This window comes from Micromys minutus, assembly GCF_963924665.1.
Source record: "Micromys minutus genome assembly, chromosome: 1".
Classification (NCBI taxonomy): domain Eukaryota; kingdom Metazoa; phylum Chordata; class Mammalia; order Rodentia; family Muridae; genus Micromys; species Micromys minutus.
In genome coordinates, this window is record NC_137969.1 from 129,495,804 (window position 1) to 129,509,773 (window position 13,970).

The following is a 13,970-nucleotide window of genomic DNA, read 5'->3' on the forward strand; positions in this document are numbered from 1 at the left end:
TTGATTTTTCTCTTTAGTGACCCACGAGGGCCTATGGCCCATTTTCTTTTGCAATTTTACTGCTATTATTTAGATGTTTGGTCTAAGCAATACAGTGACATTCCTTCTGCACAAATCGATGAATTACATTAAGATACGGGCAGCAGTCTGGCACATGGGCTTCCAGCTCCCGTGCCTTCCACTCATGCCCCTCCCCCACTCATCCTTTCCTTCCCAAACCCGAAGCTGATCTCTCTCAACAGCACATGCCTGGATTTCTGGGGAGTCTCTCCCACCAATACTAAGATTCCAGGTTCTCTGATGGCTGTACTGTCTAGTCTCTACATCCCTCCTCCTTCACATCCTACCTGCATCCTGGGTTTGTGGTAGCATCATGGACGTGGGGCACTGTGCACCCTCACGGTGGCCAGCTTGACTGACTGATAAATGTCAGAGTGTTTCCCTACATGTGCACACAGTTTAGCTAGCCAGAGAAATGCTTATGGTAGCTTACCGTTTTTCTTTCTTTTTTCTCTTTGAGATAAATGGGTGCACATAGAGCCAAGGGTGATCTTGAACTTCAGACCCTCCGTCTCCTGAGTACCGGGATTGCACGCATGTTAAATGCTATGAGTAAGTGCTGGGGTTCCAGGCATGGATCACCACTTCCAGTTAATGTGATGCCGAGAGTTAAACCAGGGCTTCCTACACACTGGCACATACTCTACCAAGATGAGTTACATCCCAGCCAGGCAGTACCAGTTTACATGTGCTGTGGATGGAATGGAGGAAGGTAATTTCTTCTAGCTTCTTGAGTCAGCCATAATCAAAACCGACGTATCTTGAAGCCATTAGGTCCTCAGGGAACTGAAGGATAGGTTCTGATGTCTTGAGCTAGACCTTAATAGATCAGAAGGCTCTCAGAAAAGCTCTCTGCAAACTGTGTGAGTTTTACCTAATCCCCTCCCCCCACTTTCTGAATACTGCTTCTAGGCAAGAGACCTATACAAGTATTTTTGTTTTTGCCATGTTTTTAGTTTTTCCTTGGCAAATTGAAAGGAAGACTTGGTATTCTGTGATTCCCCACCCAGGTTTATGTGTAGATGAATTTCTGCTTCCACTACTGTGTAAGTCCTTGTTCAAACTCTTGACAGAGGCTTTTTTTTTTTTTTTCTTTTGTAGCCAGTCATGCCCGATGCCACATGCAGATTGTTTTAGTCAGGGTTTTGTGTTCCTGCAAAAAACATCATGACCAAGAAGCACGTTGGGGAGGAAAGGGTTTATTCAGATTACACTTCCATATCGCTGTTCATCACCAAAGAAAGTCAGGACAGGAACTCAAGCAGGTCAGTGTTGGGATTCTGTAAACCCCACCCCTCAGTTACCTAGCAACAGCCAGGTATACCCCACCCCTCAATTACCCAGCAGCGGCCAGGTATGCTCCGCCCCAGTGACCTGACACTATAAAAGGAGCTGCTTGACCCCTCCTCTCTCTCTCTTGGCCTCTCCTGCCCTTGTGCTCTTGCAGCCTTGCTCTCCCATTTCCCTTCCCCCCTCTCTCCCACGTGCTCATGGCCGGCCTCTACTCCTCTACTTCTCTCTCTGCCTCTACCACCCTCTTAACTCTCCCATGACCTGAATAAACTCTATTCCGTACTATACTGTTGTGTGGCTGGTCCCTCAGGGAAGGGATTCCCAACATGGACCCCTCAGAGGCATCTCCCTTGCCCTCAGGCCTCGCCGCACCTCCATGGGCCATATGCCCCCCACTCTCTTCATCCTTCCCCTAACATTGGTGCCGTGACTCGGATCGTTATCCTTTCACAACATTGGTGCCCTGTAACTTTTTCTTTCATTGGTGCCCCGTCATCTTTTCCTTACAGGCAGGATCTTGGAGGCAGGAGCTGATACAGAGGCCATGGACGGGTGCTGCTTATTAGATTGCTTCCCCTGGCTTACTTAGGTTGCTTTCTTATAGAACCCAGGACTACCAGCCCAGGGATGGCACTACTCACAAAGGTCCATCCCACCCTTGGTCAATAATTGAGAAAGTACCTTATAGCTGGATCTCATGGAGGCATTTCTGCAAGGGAGGATCCTTTCTCTGTGATAACTCCAGCTTGTGTCAAGTTGACACAAAACCAGCCAGTACACAGATCAATAGTTGTGCCTTGGTTACATGGGGGGAAGCTCATGGCACTTTCTTTCCTCCACCTCCTGCAACTGCAGAAATGGTCCTCACATTGCACGGAAGAGATGCTTTTCTCCGTTTCCCAGTTTCTTTGTTTGAATATTAAAGTAGGGTTGCCAGATATAATACTGACCACAAGGCTGTTTGTATTTCAAATAAGCCACACATGATATTGAAAAACCCTCAAAGTGAGGACCCCCACGCTCTGTCCCGGGAGAGGTGACACCCCAAATCACTCATGAGAAGCCATCTTGATGCAAACTGCAAGAGGATTTTTAAGTCAAATGTGCTGAGGCCCACACAACGGTAGAGGACTGCGGACCCTGAGTGCAGGATCGGGACAACTTCTATAGGGTTCACAACAAAGCCCACGAATCACAAACCAATCATAGCAAAGCCTGTGAATCATAAACCAATCATTTTAAATTATCCAAGCCCGTGTTTCCTAGACCAATCATTGTAAATTATATAAGCCCGTGCTCCGGGGACCAATCGTGTTAAGCCATCTAAACCCGCACTCTGAGAACCAATCAGTTCCCTAAGATCTCGGAGGTCTGTATTTGTGCGGTCTCCTGGGTGGGGGTGACAATGGCAGTCAGGATAAGTCACTAAAAGGGGGGGGGGGGTTCTATGGTGCAAGCAGTTTGCAGAAGCCAGATAAGTCAGCTTATCTCCTGTTAACTTACTAGGGCCTGTCCTATGCCCTTTCACCCAGTTTTATACAGAAAGCAGCTCTGGAACAGCAAGGAGTGTTGCCTTATATCTACTTACTGGCAGAGAGCAGAGTCTGGAATTTGAGTTATTTAGGGGTTCTTAGGCGCGGGGGGGGGGGGGGGGGCTTAAGGCTCCTTTAGCTTGAGGTCCTTGTAGGGGTTAGGCTATATTTTTTATCCTTTCATTAAAATGTGCATGACACATGCTTAAATATTAAGAAGGCATTGTTTATCTGAAATGCAAACTTACCTGGGAAGCCTATATCTTTATTTCCTGAATCTGGCGGCATGGATTAAAGAAAAGAAAAGAAATCAAAGCTGTAGCCAGAACTGTTGGCCAAATACCTCCCTTGGGAAACAGAAAGCAATTGATAGAACATTTTTCTGTCCAGACTTTCCTTGGGAAGGGAGCAAGGCCTGCTGGGTCTGCAGTCATGCAGGGCTGGCAGAGATATGGATAAGGAGGCAGACAGACTGTGGTTAGAGAGAAAGGGCCTTTGCTAGCTGTCTTGCGACTGTGGAAGTCACTAACAATTTCAGAACACGCTTGAATTGCTAAAAATAAAAAGGGAAGGGGGAGGTCCGGTGGATGATCCCTTCATGGCTGAGTCTGCTGCCTGGTGGGAGTTTGTGTCCAGGTAAGCCTGGGGAAAACCAGTGGGGGCTCAATTCAGGAAGCAGGAGGGAGTGAGTTACTGGACTCTCTGGATCTGAAGGGGAGTGCTGAAGAGGGAGGAGGAGGGGCAGGCAGAAGCCCTGGCATTTGAAGTGGGTAGGTGCTCTGGCAAGGTCATCTCAGAAGGCAGGAAGAAGACGGTTCAGGCTGGGAACTGTAGATGAAATCCACCTGCAAGACTTAGCTGTCTGTCACAGTAAGGGGGCAATCAGGACCATCTGCCACACAGACAGTTGCTTATTCCAGGAGTGCCTGTAGCATGCTGTGACAACCTGCAAAGAGTCTTTTAAGGCAAACAGCAAGAGCAAAGGCTGTGAGGATGAAGATTGACTCACTTGATGCCTGGCATTCCAAGGGAGTTCTGGTTGGAATCAAGAGCTGACTAGGTGACCTGGGCACAGAATGTGACAGGCTACGATTCAGAGTCGCCATCTTGAGAACAGGGTCTTGTTCGTGGCTGGATAATTCATACAGATCTCACTGTTCCACTGGGAGGTGCTTCAAGCCAGAACTATGTCTCCCCAGGGTTACTGCAGGTCCTCCATCAGCTGTGAGAAAGAACAGATGGGCAAGTCAGAAAACAGAGAGGCAGAGGCACCATGTTCTTATTCTGCGTAATTCTCACACCCCCTTTCACTAGCCAGCATCACAACTTCACCTAAGTGCTGAAAGATGTGAGAAGGGCACCCAGGCATTTTGATAAAGAGCCATGAATTGATGTGGAGGTAATTATCATATTGACTAGGTGTCGAAAGAATCTGGAAACATCTATACATAGTATTGTTTTGGATGGAAAACATTTGACATTGTGTGCTTTCGACTAGGCTTCTTGGTTTTATGAACATCTGTCAGTATCTAATGAGTGTGTATAGCATTTAATATATGCAAGTGTATTCATTAGGAGTGGCTATTTATGTTTTTCATCCAAGAGCTCAGAAGGCTGAAGCAGGAGGATTGCCATCAATTCAAGGGAAGCCTGTGCTACATAGTGAGGTCAAAGCCATCCCGAGTTATGGGTTATGTAGCAAGACCCTCTCTTAAGCACAAACAGACAAATTTATGTACATAGAAAATATATACTTTTTTTCAGAGACAGAAAAATATATTTAAAGAGAAGAAAACAAGTTCTGGGGAAAATGTCAATTTAGAAAATAAATCTAAAATATGTCTATAGTCCTTGCCTTGTAACCCAGAGTTTCTTTGCTAGCTTTGCATCCTGGGTGCCTGATTTTCATCACCAGCAACACACTGGTTATAGCTTTAAATTTTTTTTGCAGGGTCAGTTATGGTCACTTTGAGCACATTTATAACAAATCGAGTCACCAATAATGTATTAGTGTCACATTAAGGAAATAAATCAAAGTGCTTCCCCTTAGTGTCAAGAGGAAACACGGTTTGGATATTTTTCTAGCTCTCCCTGTGTCTTCTATCATCCCTGCTGTGGCTTATGAGTCTGAATCTGTGTCTGCCTGAAGGCTGTTGAGCCACTCTGTCTCTACGTGTCTGTCACTAACAAAGGGCTTTGCTCTTTGTTTTATTGACGAGTACAGAAAGCTTCGGGTAAGGAAGGGATGCAGAATACTTTGCAGAAATATTTAAAAGGTTTTTTTTTTTTTTTAAAAAAAAAAAAAACAAAGGGTTCAATTACTGCTTCCAACTGACCACAACTGACTTAAATAACACACAGTGTCACAAATGTGACTGTTTATCAAGAAATGTCTGTATTGTTGTACTCTGCATGTACGGTTGATGCTTATTTTATAAGATTGCTTTCAACCTGTACTTGCTGTCTTCAGCAATCGACAATCATAACACTCATTCAGACTCACATACATTGGTCCAGAGGCACAGAATCACACATGATTTAAGATCTCAGCTAGGCATTGGCTTAGGTTGGGAAAGTTGATACTATAGGGAATTCAAGGCAAGAAAGGCTGATTGTTCCTTTGTTCTCTTCAAGGTAGGCCAACAAACAGGCTGAGTACACACAGTACAAGAGCAATCTTAAGTGACCTCAAGGTGTAATATTAACTCTGGCTGTACGGTCTGCCAAGAGTTCCAGCTCTTAGAATATAAGCAATATTTTTATCATAATGCACTCACGGTCTGTGAAGGTGTCACTTTAGGTTTTCTTCATAGGTGCACATAGGTAGAAAAGTCATTACAGAGATATAAAAAATGACAGCAATATCTACACTTGGTATTACTAAGGGCATCTCTTGTAGAGGAAGGGTTAATTTCACATGAAAACAAAGAACTTATAGAAAATGTCAAGTACTCATAAGTGGCCATCCTTCCATATGTGTGTGTGTGTGTGTGTGTGTGTGTGTGTGTGTGTGTGTGTTGGGAACTTCTGGGCCCACTCTTCCCTGCCCAGTCTTTACTGAGTGTGTTACAATAAGGTGTGACTACAGCGCTGGAGGACATTGTGCAGGAAACCTTGGTCTACTTAAAACTGCAGTGTAAGGAATGAGGAAGTTCTATAGGCTCTCCTATTCTACTTAAAGGAACAACATAGTCACTTTTCAGAAAATCTGAGTAACCAACTCTTCAGTTGAGAATTACGAGTCACAGGCAACAACATTTCATGGAATTCTACTTCTTTGAGTTTGGTTCCAGATGGGGCACTGGAGTTCAGTGGGGGAAGAGAAAAGTGTCCAACTTGACCCTGACCCCACTCTTAGTCACGGTTTCTAATGCTGGGATAAAGCACTACCTTGGGGCATCAGAGATAGAAACTGGGAAGTCAAGGCAGGAACCTGGAAGCAAGAATCGAAACAGAGACCACAGAGCAGCACTGCTTACTCCTCATGGCCTGCTCAGCCTGCTTTCCTATACCACCCAGGAACACCTGTCTAGGGGCAGCACCGCCCACAGTGGGCTGGCTTCTTAAACCTCAAGAAAATGTCCCTACAGACTTACCTACAGGCCAATCTTATGGAAGAATTTTCTCAGTTAAGCATTTTCTCTTCCCCAATACATGTACGTTTGTGACAAGCCAGGATATCCTGTGAATTCCAGATGTACAGGTGCTGCAGGACACAGACTTCCGTAGTCCAAGTGCCACCTTACTCCAGGATGACCTTGAACTCACAACAGAGAGAATATTTATATAGTTCTGTAAGGCACAGGAACCAACACCCCACTGGCTTTAATGTTTTTTATTCTTTCTGGGCACAGCCCAGAATATGCTAGAGAATGAGGGCAAGTTTTATTGATACTTTGGTGTCTGACTTCAGTTACTTTTGCATTGCTGTGACCAAAAACCCAGATGGAAACCAGTTAAGAGTCTGAGTTACTTTGGTTCCTGGTTTCAGAAGTTCAGGATATCCTGGAATTTAGGGAGAAAGCTCTGGAAACAGAAGCAGGGGACAGAGGAGCATCTTCATCACATCACAAATAAGAAACAGAGAGTGAGGAGATTGGGGGCCTGCTGCACTTTCAAAGGTGCACCTCTAGTGACCTCCTTTAGACCTTCCTCCTCTCAGTGATGCCAAGACACTTTAATCCATGGTGGGCAAAGCCCAGGCATGAGGTCAGAGTCCTCAGGGTCCGCGATGGACTTATCCCTGGAGACACATCACAGATTTGAGACGTGCTTCACTAAGCTCCGTGACAGCTCCCAGTGGAGTGAAGCCAACAATCAAGACCCACCGGAGCAATGTTGACCTATTTTCCAGTTAACATTGACCTATTTTCCAGTTAACATTGACCTATTTTCCGGTTAACTGTGCGTAAACCAAGCAGCTTCAGTGACTCGCTGTTATTTCTCAGGGCTGGGAGGCGGAGGATGCAAACCGAAGTTCCGAGAAGGAAAAATAAAAGGAAGCCACGTTTACTTTGAAGACTCCACAAAGCTGATCGACTCGACAGAACGTCACGACTGTGGGAAGATCAACATTACGGATCCAGAATCTCCGGAGCTATTCCTCACCCCTCTATCTAACATCCTTCTAACTATTAGGTAACGGAATGCATCAACTGAGCAGAATGCCAACCACAAATCTCAACATCTGAAACCTGTGCAGGGATTTCTCTTTTGCTAGAAGCTGACCCAGGCACCGCCTAGAGTGTTTGGTACACCCTCGATCTATGAATGTCTTTTTTTCTGTGACTGTAAGAGTTTGTGTAACACTTCCACGTGCCGTCTGGAGCGACATGAGCCTGGGATCGTGGGTCACAGCCACTTACATTTGGACCAGAATAAAACTACCTCTTATTCCCTTTGAGGTAAGAACTATTGTGTTTTATACTGACAAAGAGATACTTTATTCTTAATAAAAACCTTACCATGTCTATAGTCAGGTGTGGCCATGGCAGAAACCAGTGTCATAATTAAATGTAGGGTACCCTGGTGCAATGAGTTTTGACTACACCACTTTGGCTCTGGGTGAATCTCGTGTGTACTCCTGCCCAGAAGCTATCTTTGGGTCCATGAATGAAACACACGTTAGCTTAGTTTTAAATGCCATGGCTACATCAAAGTCTGGGTACTCCTAAATCTTCCCCTACTACCTCAGGCCCAATTGGGGAAGTGGCCAGTGACTACTGACCCAAAATCTCACATGGCTGACTGGCCTTATCACCTGCCACTACTATGTCCCATCCTTTTACCCCAATCATGGTAAATCTCCCTTGTTCCTCTCTGCGTCCTTGCCTGCACAACTCTAAGTGTCCTGTCCCATGCCCAATCATTAACCACTGGCATATTTATTGATCAATCAAAAATCAGTTGGGGATCAGGATCTTTAGCATTAGAGCCAATCTCCAATAGTACCCAAGTTAGGCTATCCAGATCAATTGCCAGCTAGAGACACATGCTCTCTTCATGTTCCCCACCCCCAGCAGTGGCCTAGTTTGCACTTCCTTATAGCTTGGTTGTCTTAGGCTCTCATGACCCCTTACACAGTGGCTGGTTCATCCAGAACATTCCAAGACACCCAGCCAAGGCTGCAGGGCATCTCCTGATATTCTCAGAAGCCTTGCAGTGTCACCGAAGCTGTTGTCCCTTGGTCAGAGCAGGCAGTTCAGGTTCAGGAAGAGCAGATATGCCTTATGTGTAGAGAGGCAGGAAGTGGATAGCTTCATAAGTGTGTTTAGTTAGTTAGTTCAGGAGTATACAAAAGCCCCAGGGGAGCCCACAGAGGTGTACCCACGCCAGGCCATGTTCCTGCCTAGGGAATTCCTAGACTGAGTCCTTCAGTGTGCATTGGCCAAGCACCCCACGGCTCTGCTCCAACGCATTGGTATTCTGTTCAATGGCTTATGTAAATGTGGTGGTGGTGCGTGTGTACGTGTGTGTGCAAGTGTGTGTGTGTGTGTGTGTGTGTGTGTGTGTGTGTGTGTGTGTGTGCAAGTGTGTGTGTGTATGTGTTAAGGCAGAAGTTGACATCTGGCATCTCCCTCGATTGTTTTCCATCATCCTTTTTGAGATGATTTCTCTTTGAACCTGGAACTCACCATTTCATCTTTACTGGCTGACCAGCAAGCCCCAGGAACCCTTCTATTTTTCTTGCCCAGTGATGGAATTGCAGGCCTACATGTGCAGAAAGCATTTTACTGACTGAGCCACCTCCCCCACTGCAGATAAAACTATGGGTGCCTCCTCTAGCCTGCTGGGGCAGTCCCCAATGGTTTCCAAGGAACCAGTGGTTTTTGCTCAGCACTTGGCTGCGGCGAGTCTCCTGTCACTAGTCTCCTCCATTCAGTCTGCCCTTGGCTTGTAGTGTGTGACTCACGGAACGTGAGACTTTTCAGTGATGCAAATTTTACAGCAGAAAAATCCGAGTCATTATTCTCCACTAAAAGTAAGTAGAGCTCCCCGGAGTGAGAGCAGTTTCCATTCTTGGGGGACAATCTGGACTGCATTGAAATATTTATTACTGAAAAGCAATAATACTTCAGGAATAACAGAGAAAGACACAGAAAATAGCTTAAGGTGGTGGTTGAAGGTAGGGGTGGGGAGGGGAGAGGAGTCTATGGGTCCATTTGTGAACATTTGAACATCTAAAAATAAAACAAAAATTATGGTGGATTAAAATTATGTTGAGCTGTTAAAAGCTAGTCAGTAGTGATAGCCAAAGGAAAATAAAAAAGAATTTTCTTCTTAAATAACAAGACACACATCTGGGTTGTATTTACTGAAATACAACAGGACTCAGGCAGAGACTTGAGAGTATCAAAATCTGGGACTGCAGGCTCTCAGTCCCAGCCAAGCTGACAGCAGGCACAGGAGAGGAGGCTAAATTTCACAAAAGACTAGAGGCTTGCTGAGGGATTGGTCTGCTGAGCTGCAGTGTCTTTACTATTTCTGACGCACCATGAGAGCTTTTTTTTTTTTTTTTTTTTTTTTTTTTTTTTTTTTTTTTTTTTGGAAGCTAGAAAGAAAACAAGCCAACAACTAAAGAGAGACAGAGCCCCATGTATGCAACTTTCTATGAGCTTCTCAAGTGGAAAGCAGGTCTTCACTGTATGAATAAGTGTGGCTCTGGGAAGACTGTCATCCTCTTTGATTCCACACTGAGGCTGACTCCTACCCAACTGTTGTGAGGCAGGGGAGTAGCATGGTGAATGAGGTCAACATTAGCATATTAAAGGGACAGTTGGCAAAGAAACTAGAGTCTCCTTGCCACCAAGGCCAACATGTAACACATAGAGCATAAGCAGAAAAGGTCCAGGCTGTGTGGATGACCCTAAAGCCTGGAGTATAAAAGTTTACAGCAGTTTGTACAGTGTTTGAGCCTGAACCTCTCAACTGCCTCTTAGCTCCAGTCTCTTTCTGCTCCTGGACAAGCATTGTTTCTCTATAAACTCCCTCTGCTTCTGCTACTACACAGGTGTCTCTGTCTACGTTTCAGTTCTGGGACACCAAAAAATTGAAACCCCAGTGGACATTCAATGTCCACCAAGAGTTGGAGACTGGCTAATGGAAAAGTCTAACCATATTAAGTCTTGTTGTTCCTACAAGACAAATGGTACTATGGTGGCCCGAGTGAGGGATGAAGTGGTCATTTCTACCTGGGTGGGATAAGGAGGGAAAGACTTATGGAGGAGATGCGCCTTTAATGGAGTCCTGAATGAGTAGACAGATAGATGCTGGATGTTAGAAACACCGGACAAACAACACAAAACGTAGGCACAGCTCGGCCATGTCATTGCATAGGCTGGTGTTTGTAAGCATGAGAATTTGTATGATTGGCCGCATTGGTTCAGGATGTCATAAGCAGGCATGATGTAATAAAGAATAAGCAAGCCATATGAGAAGTGGGCCCAATCATGGCACTCCCTAGTCTGTACTACAGAGACTGCTCTTTCATTATCTACTCAATAAATGCACCTATTCAGAACCTACTAAATGTGAAGCTGCAGTGAGACAAACGTGGGGTTTTTTGTTCTTGTAAAGCTTTTAGTATAATTGGGGCAGACAGACATTAAGCTGATGATTGTTCAGTTATTTAATTGTGCTCACGATACCTGTCTCCTCCGTGAAGATTAAGGATGTGTAATGAGAGTTGTAATAGGGGAATCCAACTAATTCTAGGATCTAAGAGTTCCCCAAGGAGGCAACAAGAAAGCTGAGCCCTGTGTAGATGCTAGTCAGCTAAAGGAGGCTCATTTAAGGGGTTCAGAAAGAGAAGTTGGGGCCGATGTGACATGGACAAAGGTCTGGAAACGGAGGTAGGTGGAGTTTTATAGAGACAGACAGGAGGAAAAGCCACGTGGTCATGTCTGCCTCTCAGCAGCCATGCTGTCTGCACCATGAGGATTCGGGATCCAGAGCAGGGTGGGTGATTGAGGGCAAAGGGGTGGCCAGGTAGCAGGCAAACTTTACTTTTGTGTGTGCCTAGCATCTGTCTCTGAAAAAGATTATCAATCGGCTCAGTAGACGTAGTGAAGAACAGCAACTTCATGTGGTAGACAGCACCATCCAGTCCTCCAAGGGCCCAAGAAGAGGAGCAAGGCAGAGGAAGGATGGAGTAGCCTTCACTTCTTGAGCTGGAGCTTCCATATTTTTGCCCTTGTGATGAAGAAAATAAAACTTGACAGATGGTTAGAGTGAGACCTAGAAAATCAACCCGCTCCATCCTGACCAGGAGCCAGCGACACTCTTGAATCTCTGGCTGTTCTGATCTGGCTGGATATGGCAGAAATCTTTGGCTGGGAGGCATCGGTTTGTTTCATGTCCTAGGTTATTTGTGTATGTATTCATTTAATCTTTCTTCTCTTGCATAGCTGTCTGAAAGCTACACATGAGGAGATCCTTCACTGGTCTTTGAAGGCTTGTGCCAGAATCTCATCCCGAGCACAAGGATGGAGAGGTGCATGGACACTGTGGGGACCTGTGGTTGGACCGGCTGAGCTGACCAGCCCATCTCTTATTTCTCAGCCCAGTCACTTCAAAGACTGGTTTACTTCTTTAGTCAAAAGTCTCATTAACTTTTGGACAAAGCCCCTCAGAGGCAACTTTCTCCTGAGATCCCTTCTACTTTCTATATTTGCTCTCTCTCTATAACAAAGCTCCTTAAAGTTATCTTTGTTATCTAAAATTTATTCTTTGGGTTCACAACACCAAGAACCTGGAATGTCACTGATTTTGGTAGAGGTTTTGGGGACAGTGACCCTGACTACTGAGTTAAGCCCACTTGAGGCTGGAAGGTCTCCATCATACCTAGGGACCACCATTTTTCCACTTCACTTGGACATCAATGATCCTGGTTCTTAAGGCTTTGGATTCACACTGGGATTCCCACCATCAGATCCACCCATTCTTAACCTTCATTGTTTAGATGGGATGGGAATTGTGGCTTACATGGGCACCAGCTTGAGGGGAACAGATCAAGGGACTTCTGTGTCCCCATCATTATGTGTATGATTTTCCCACAGTAAACCTTCCCTTACATGTCTCTAGGAACTCTGTAGATTCTGTTCCTTTGGAGACTCTCAGCTAATACAGAGTTTGTAGGAGGCAGTTTGTGTGTTGTTGTGACAGATTTGGTGGGAGTGACAAAGTGCAGTCTAAAATTATGGCCGAACGGACAGGGGAGATGGAACAGACCCGACAGATATTTAGCATCTGAACTGGTTGTACCTAATGGCAAGTTGAAGCTGGGGATCGTGGAGAGAAACATCAACAGGATAACCCTTAGTATATGGATGGAGCAGTGAGGGTGTGAAGGACCAGAGTTGGTGGTGACTGTGGGTGAAACAAAGCTTCAGTGTGGATACATTCACCTTGAAATTGGATAGGCACCCGAATGCAAGCATAAAACCTTGAAAAGATTTCAGAGCTAGAGTTACAGAAGTAAGAAATTCTAGCAGAGAGGGAATGATGGCTAAAGCCCAGAGACCCGAGAACCCTCACAAAGGAACAGGAGCTGAGGGGGAAGGCAGGAGAGTCAAGGCCTGAGCTTTCACAAGAACTGCTGAGGAGCTAGATCATGAAGGACTAGCAGCGATGCCGTAAGGTGAACTGGGGACTCCCCGTGTTTTTCTAAACGCAATTCTTTCTCATCTTCCATGGAAAGCCTAGTTCAATGTGGATTCTCCAGCCTGGTTCTAGACTGGATGCCAACCGTCCCCTCACACAGACAGATGAGAGCTCACACTACATGTGTGCTTTCCAAACACAAAGCAGTGGTTTTCAACCCATGGGTTGCGACCCCTTCAGGGGTGTTGAACAAATCAGATATTTACATTATGATATATAATGGTGGCAAAATTATAGCTATAGAGTACTAATTAAATAATTCTATGGTTGGGTGAAGTAGACATGTCTGGTTTCTCTGGAAACTCAGTTTTGTCATGTTATGTCTTTCTGGAAGCTGTCTTTTGAGAGGGCATTTGATGTTTTGCTGGGGCAGACACTTGTGAAGGTGTGTGATGTTTAGAAAGAATATAAATATAGGACCCTCAGACAGTGAGAGGCTGTTCTTGCGTTGCTACCCGCCATAGAACTTCTCGTGGTATTCCAGCTGATTCTTGCTGCTTCTGCCGACTCCTGCTGATTCTGCAGAGCACTGCAGTTTTGGACAGATCGAGCTGCTGCTGCTGATTGATGGTTTGCATTTGCTATTGGACTGGACTGCTGATATCCTGACAACAAAGACTGTAATTGCCCCCAAAGAATTCTAAACAGGTCCACAACCCCCTTTTCCTATCCATTACCTCTGGTCGGTGGGCTAGAAGGGAGGTTGAGGTGTTTAAGAATCTTCATTAAGGTAGGTTTTGAAAAATCTAAGCTTACAGATGGAGGTCACCACAACACAAGGAACTGTATTAAAGGGTCCCAGCATTAGGAAGGTTGAGAACCAGTGGGTTAGAGGCTAAGCAGATGTAGGGAATAACAGAAGTCAAGACTAAGCTCTGTAAATGGGTTTACTGGGCTGACACTGTGATACTGTTGACTAAAATC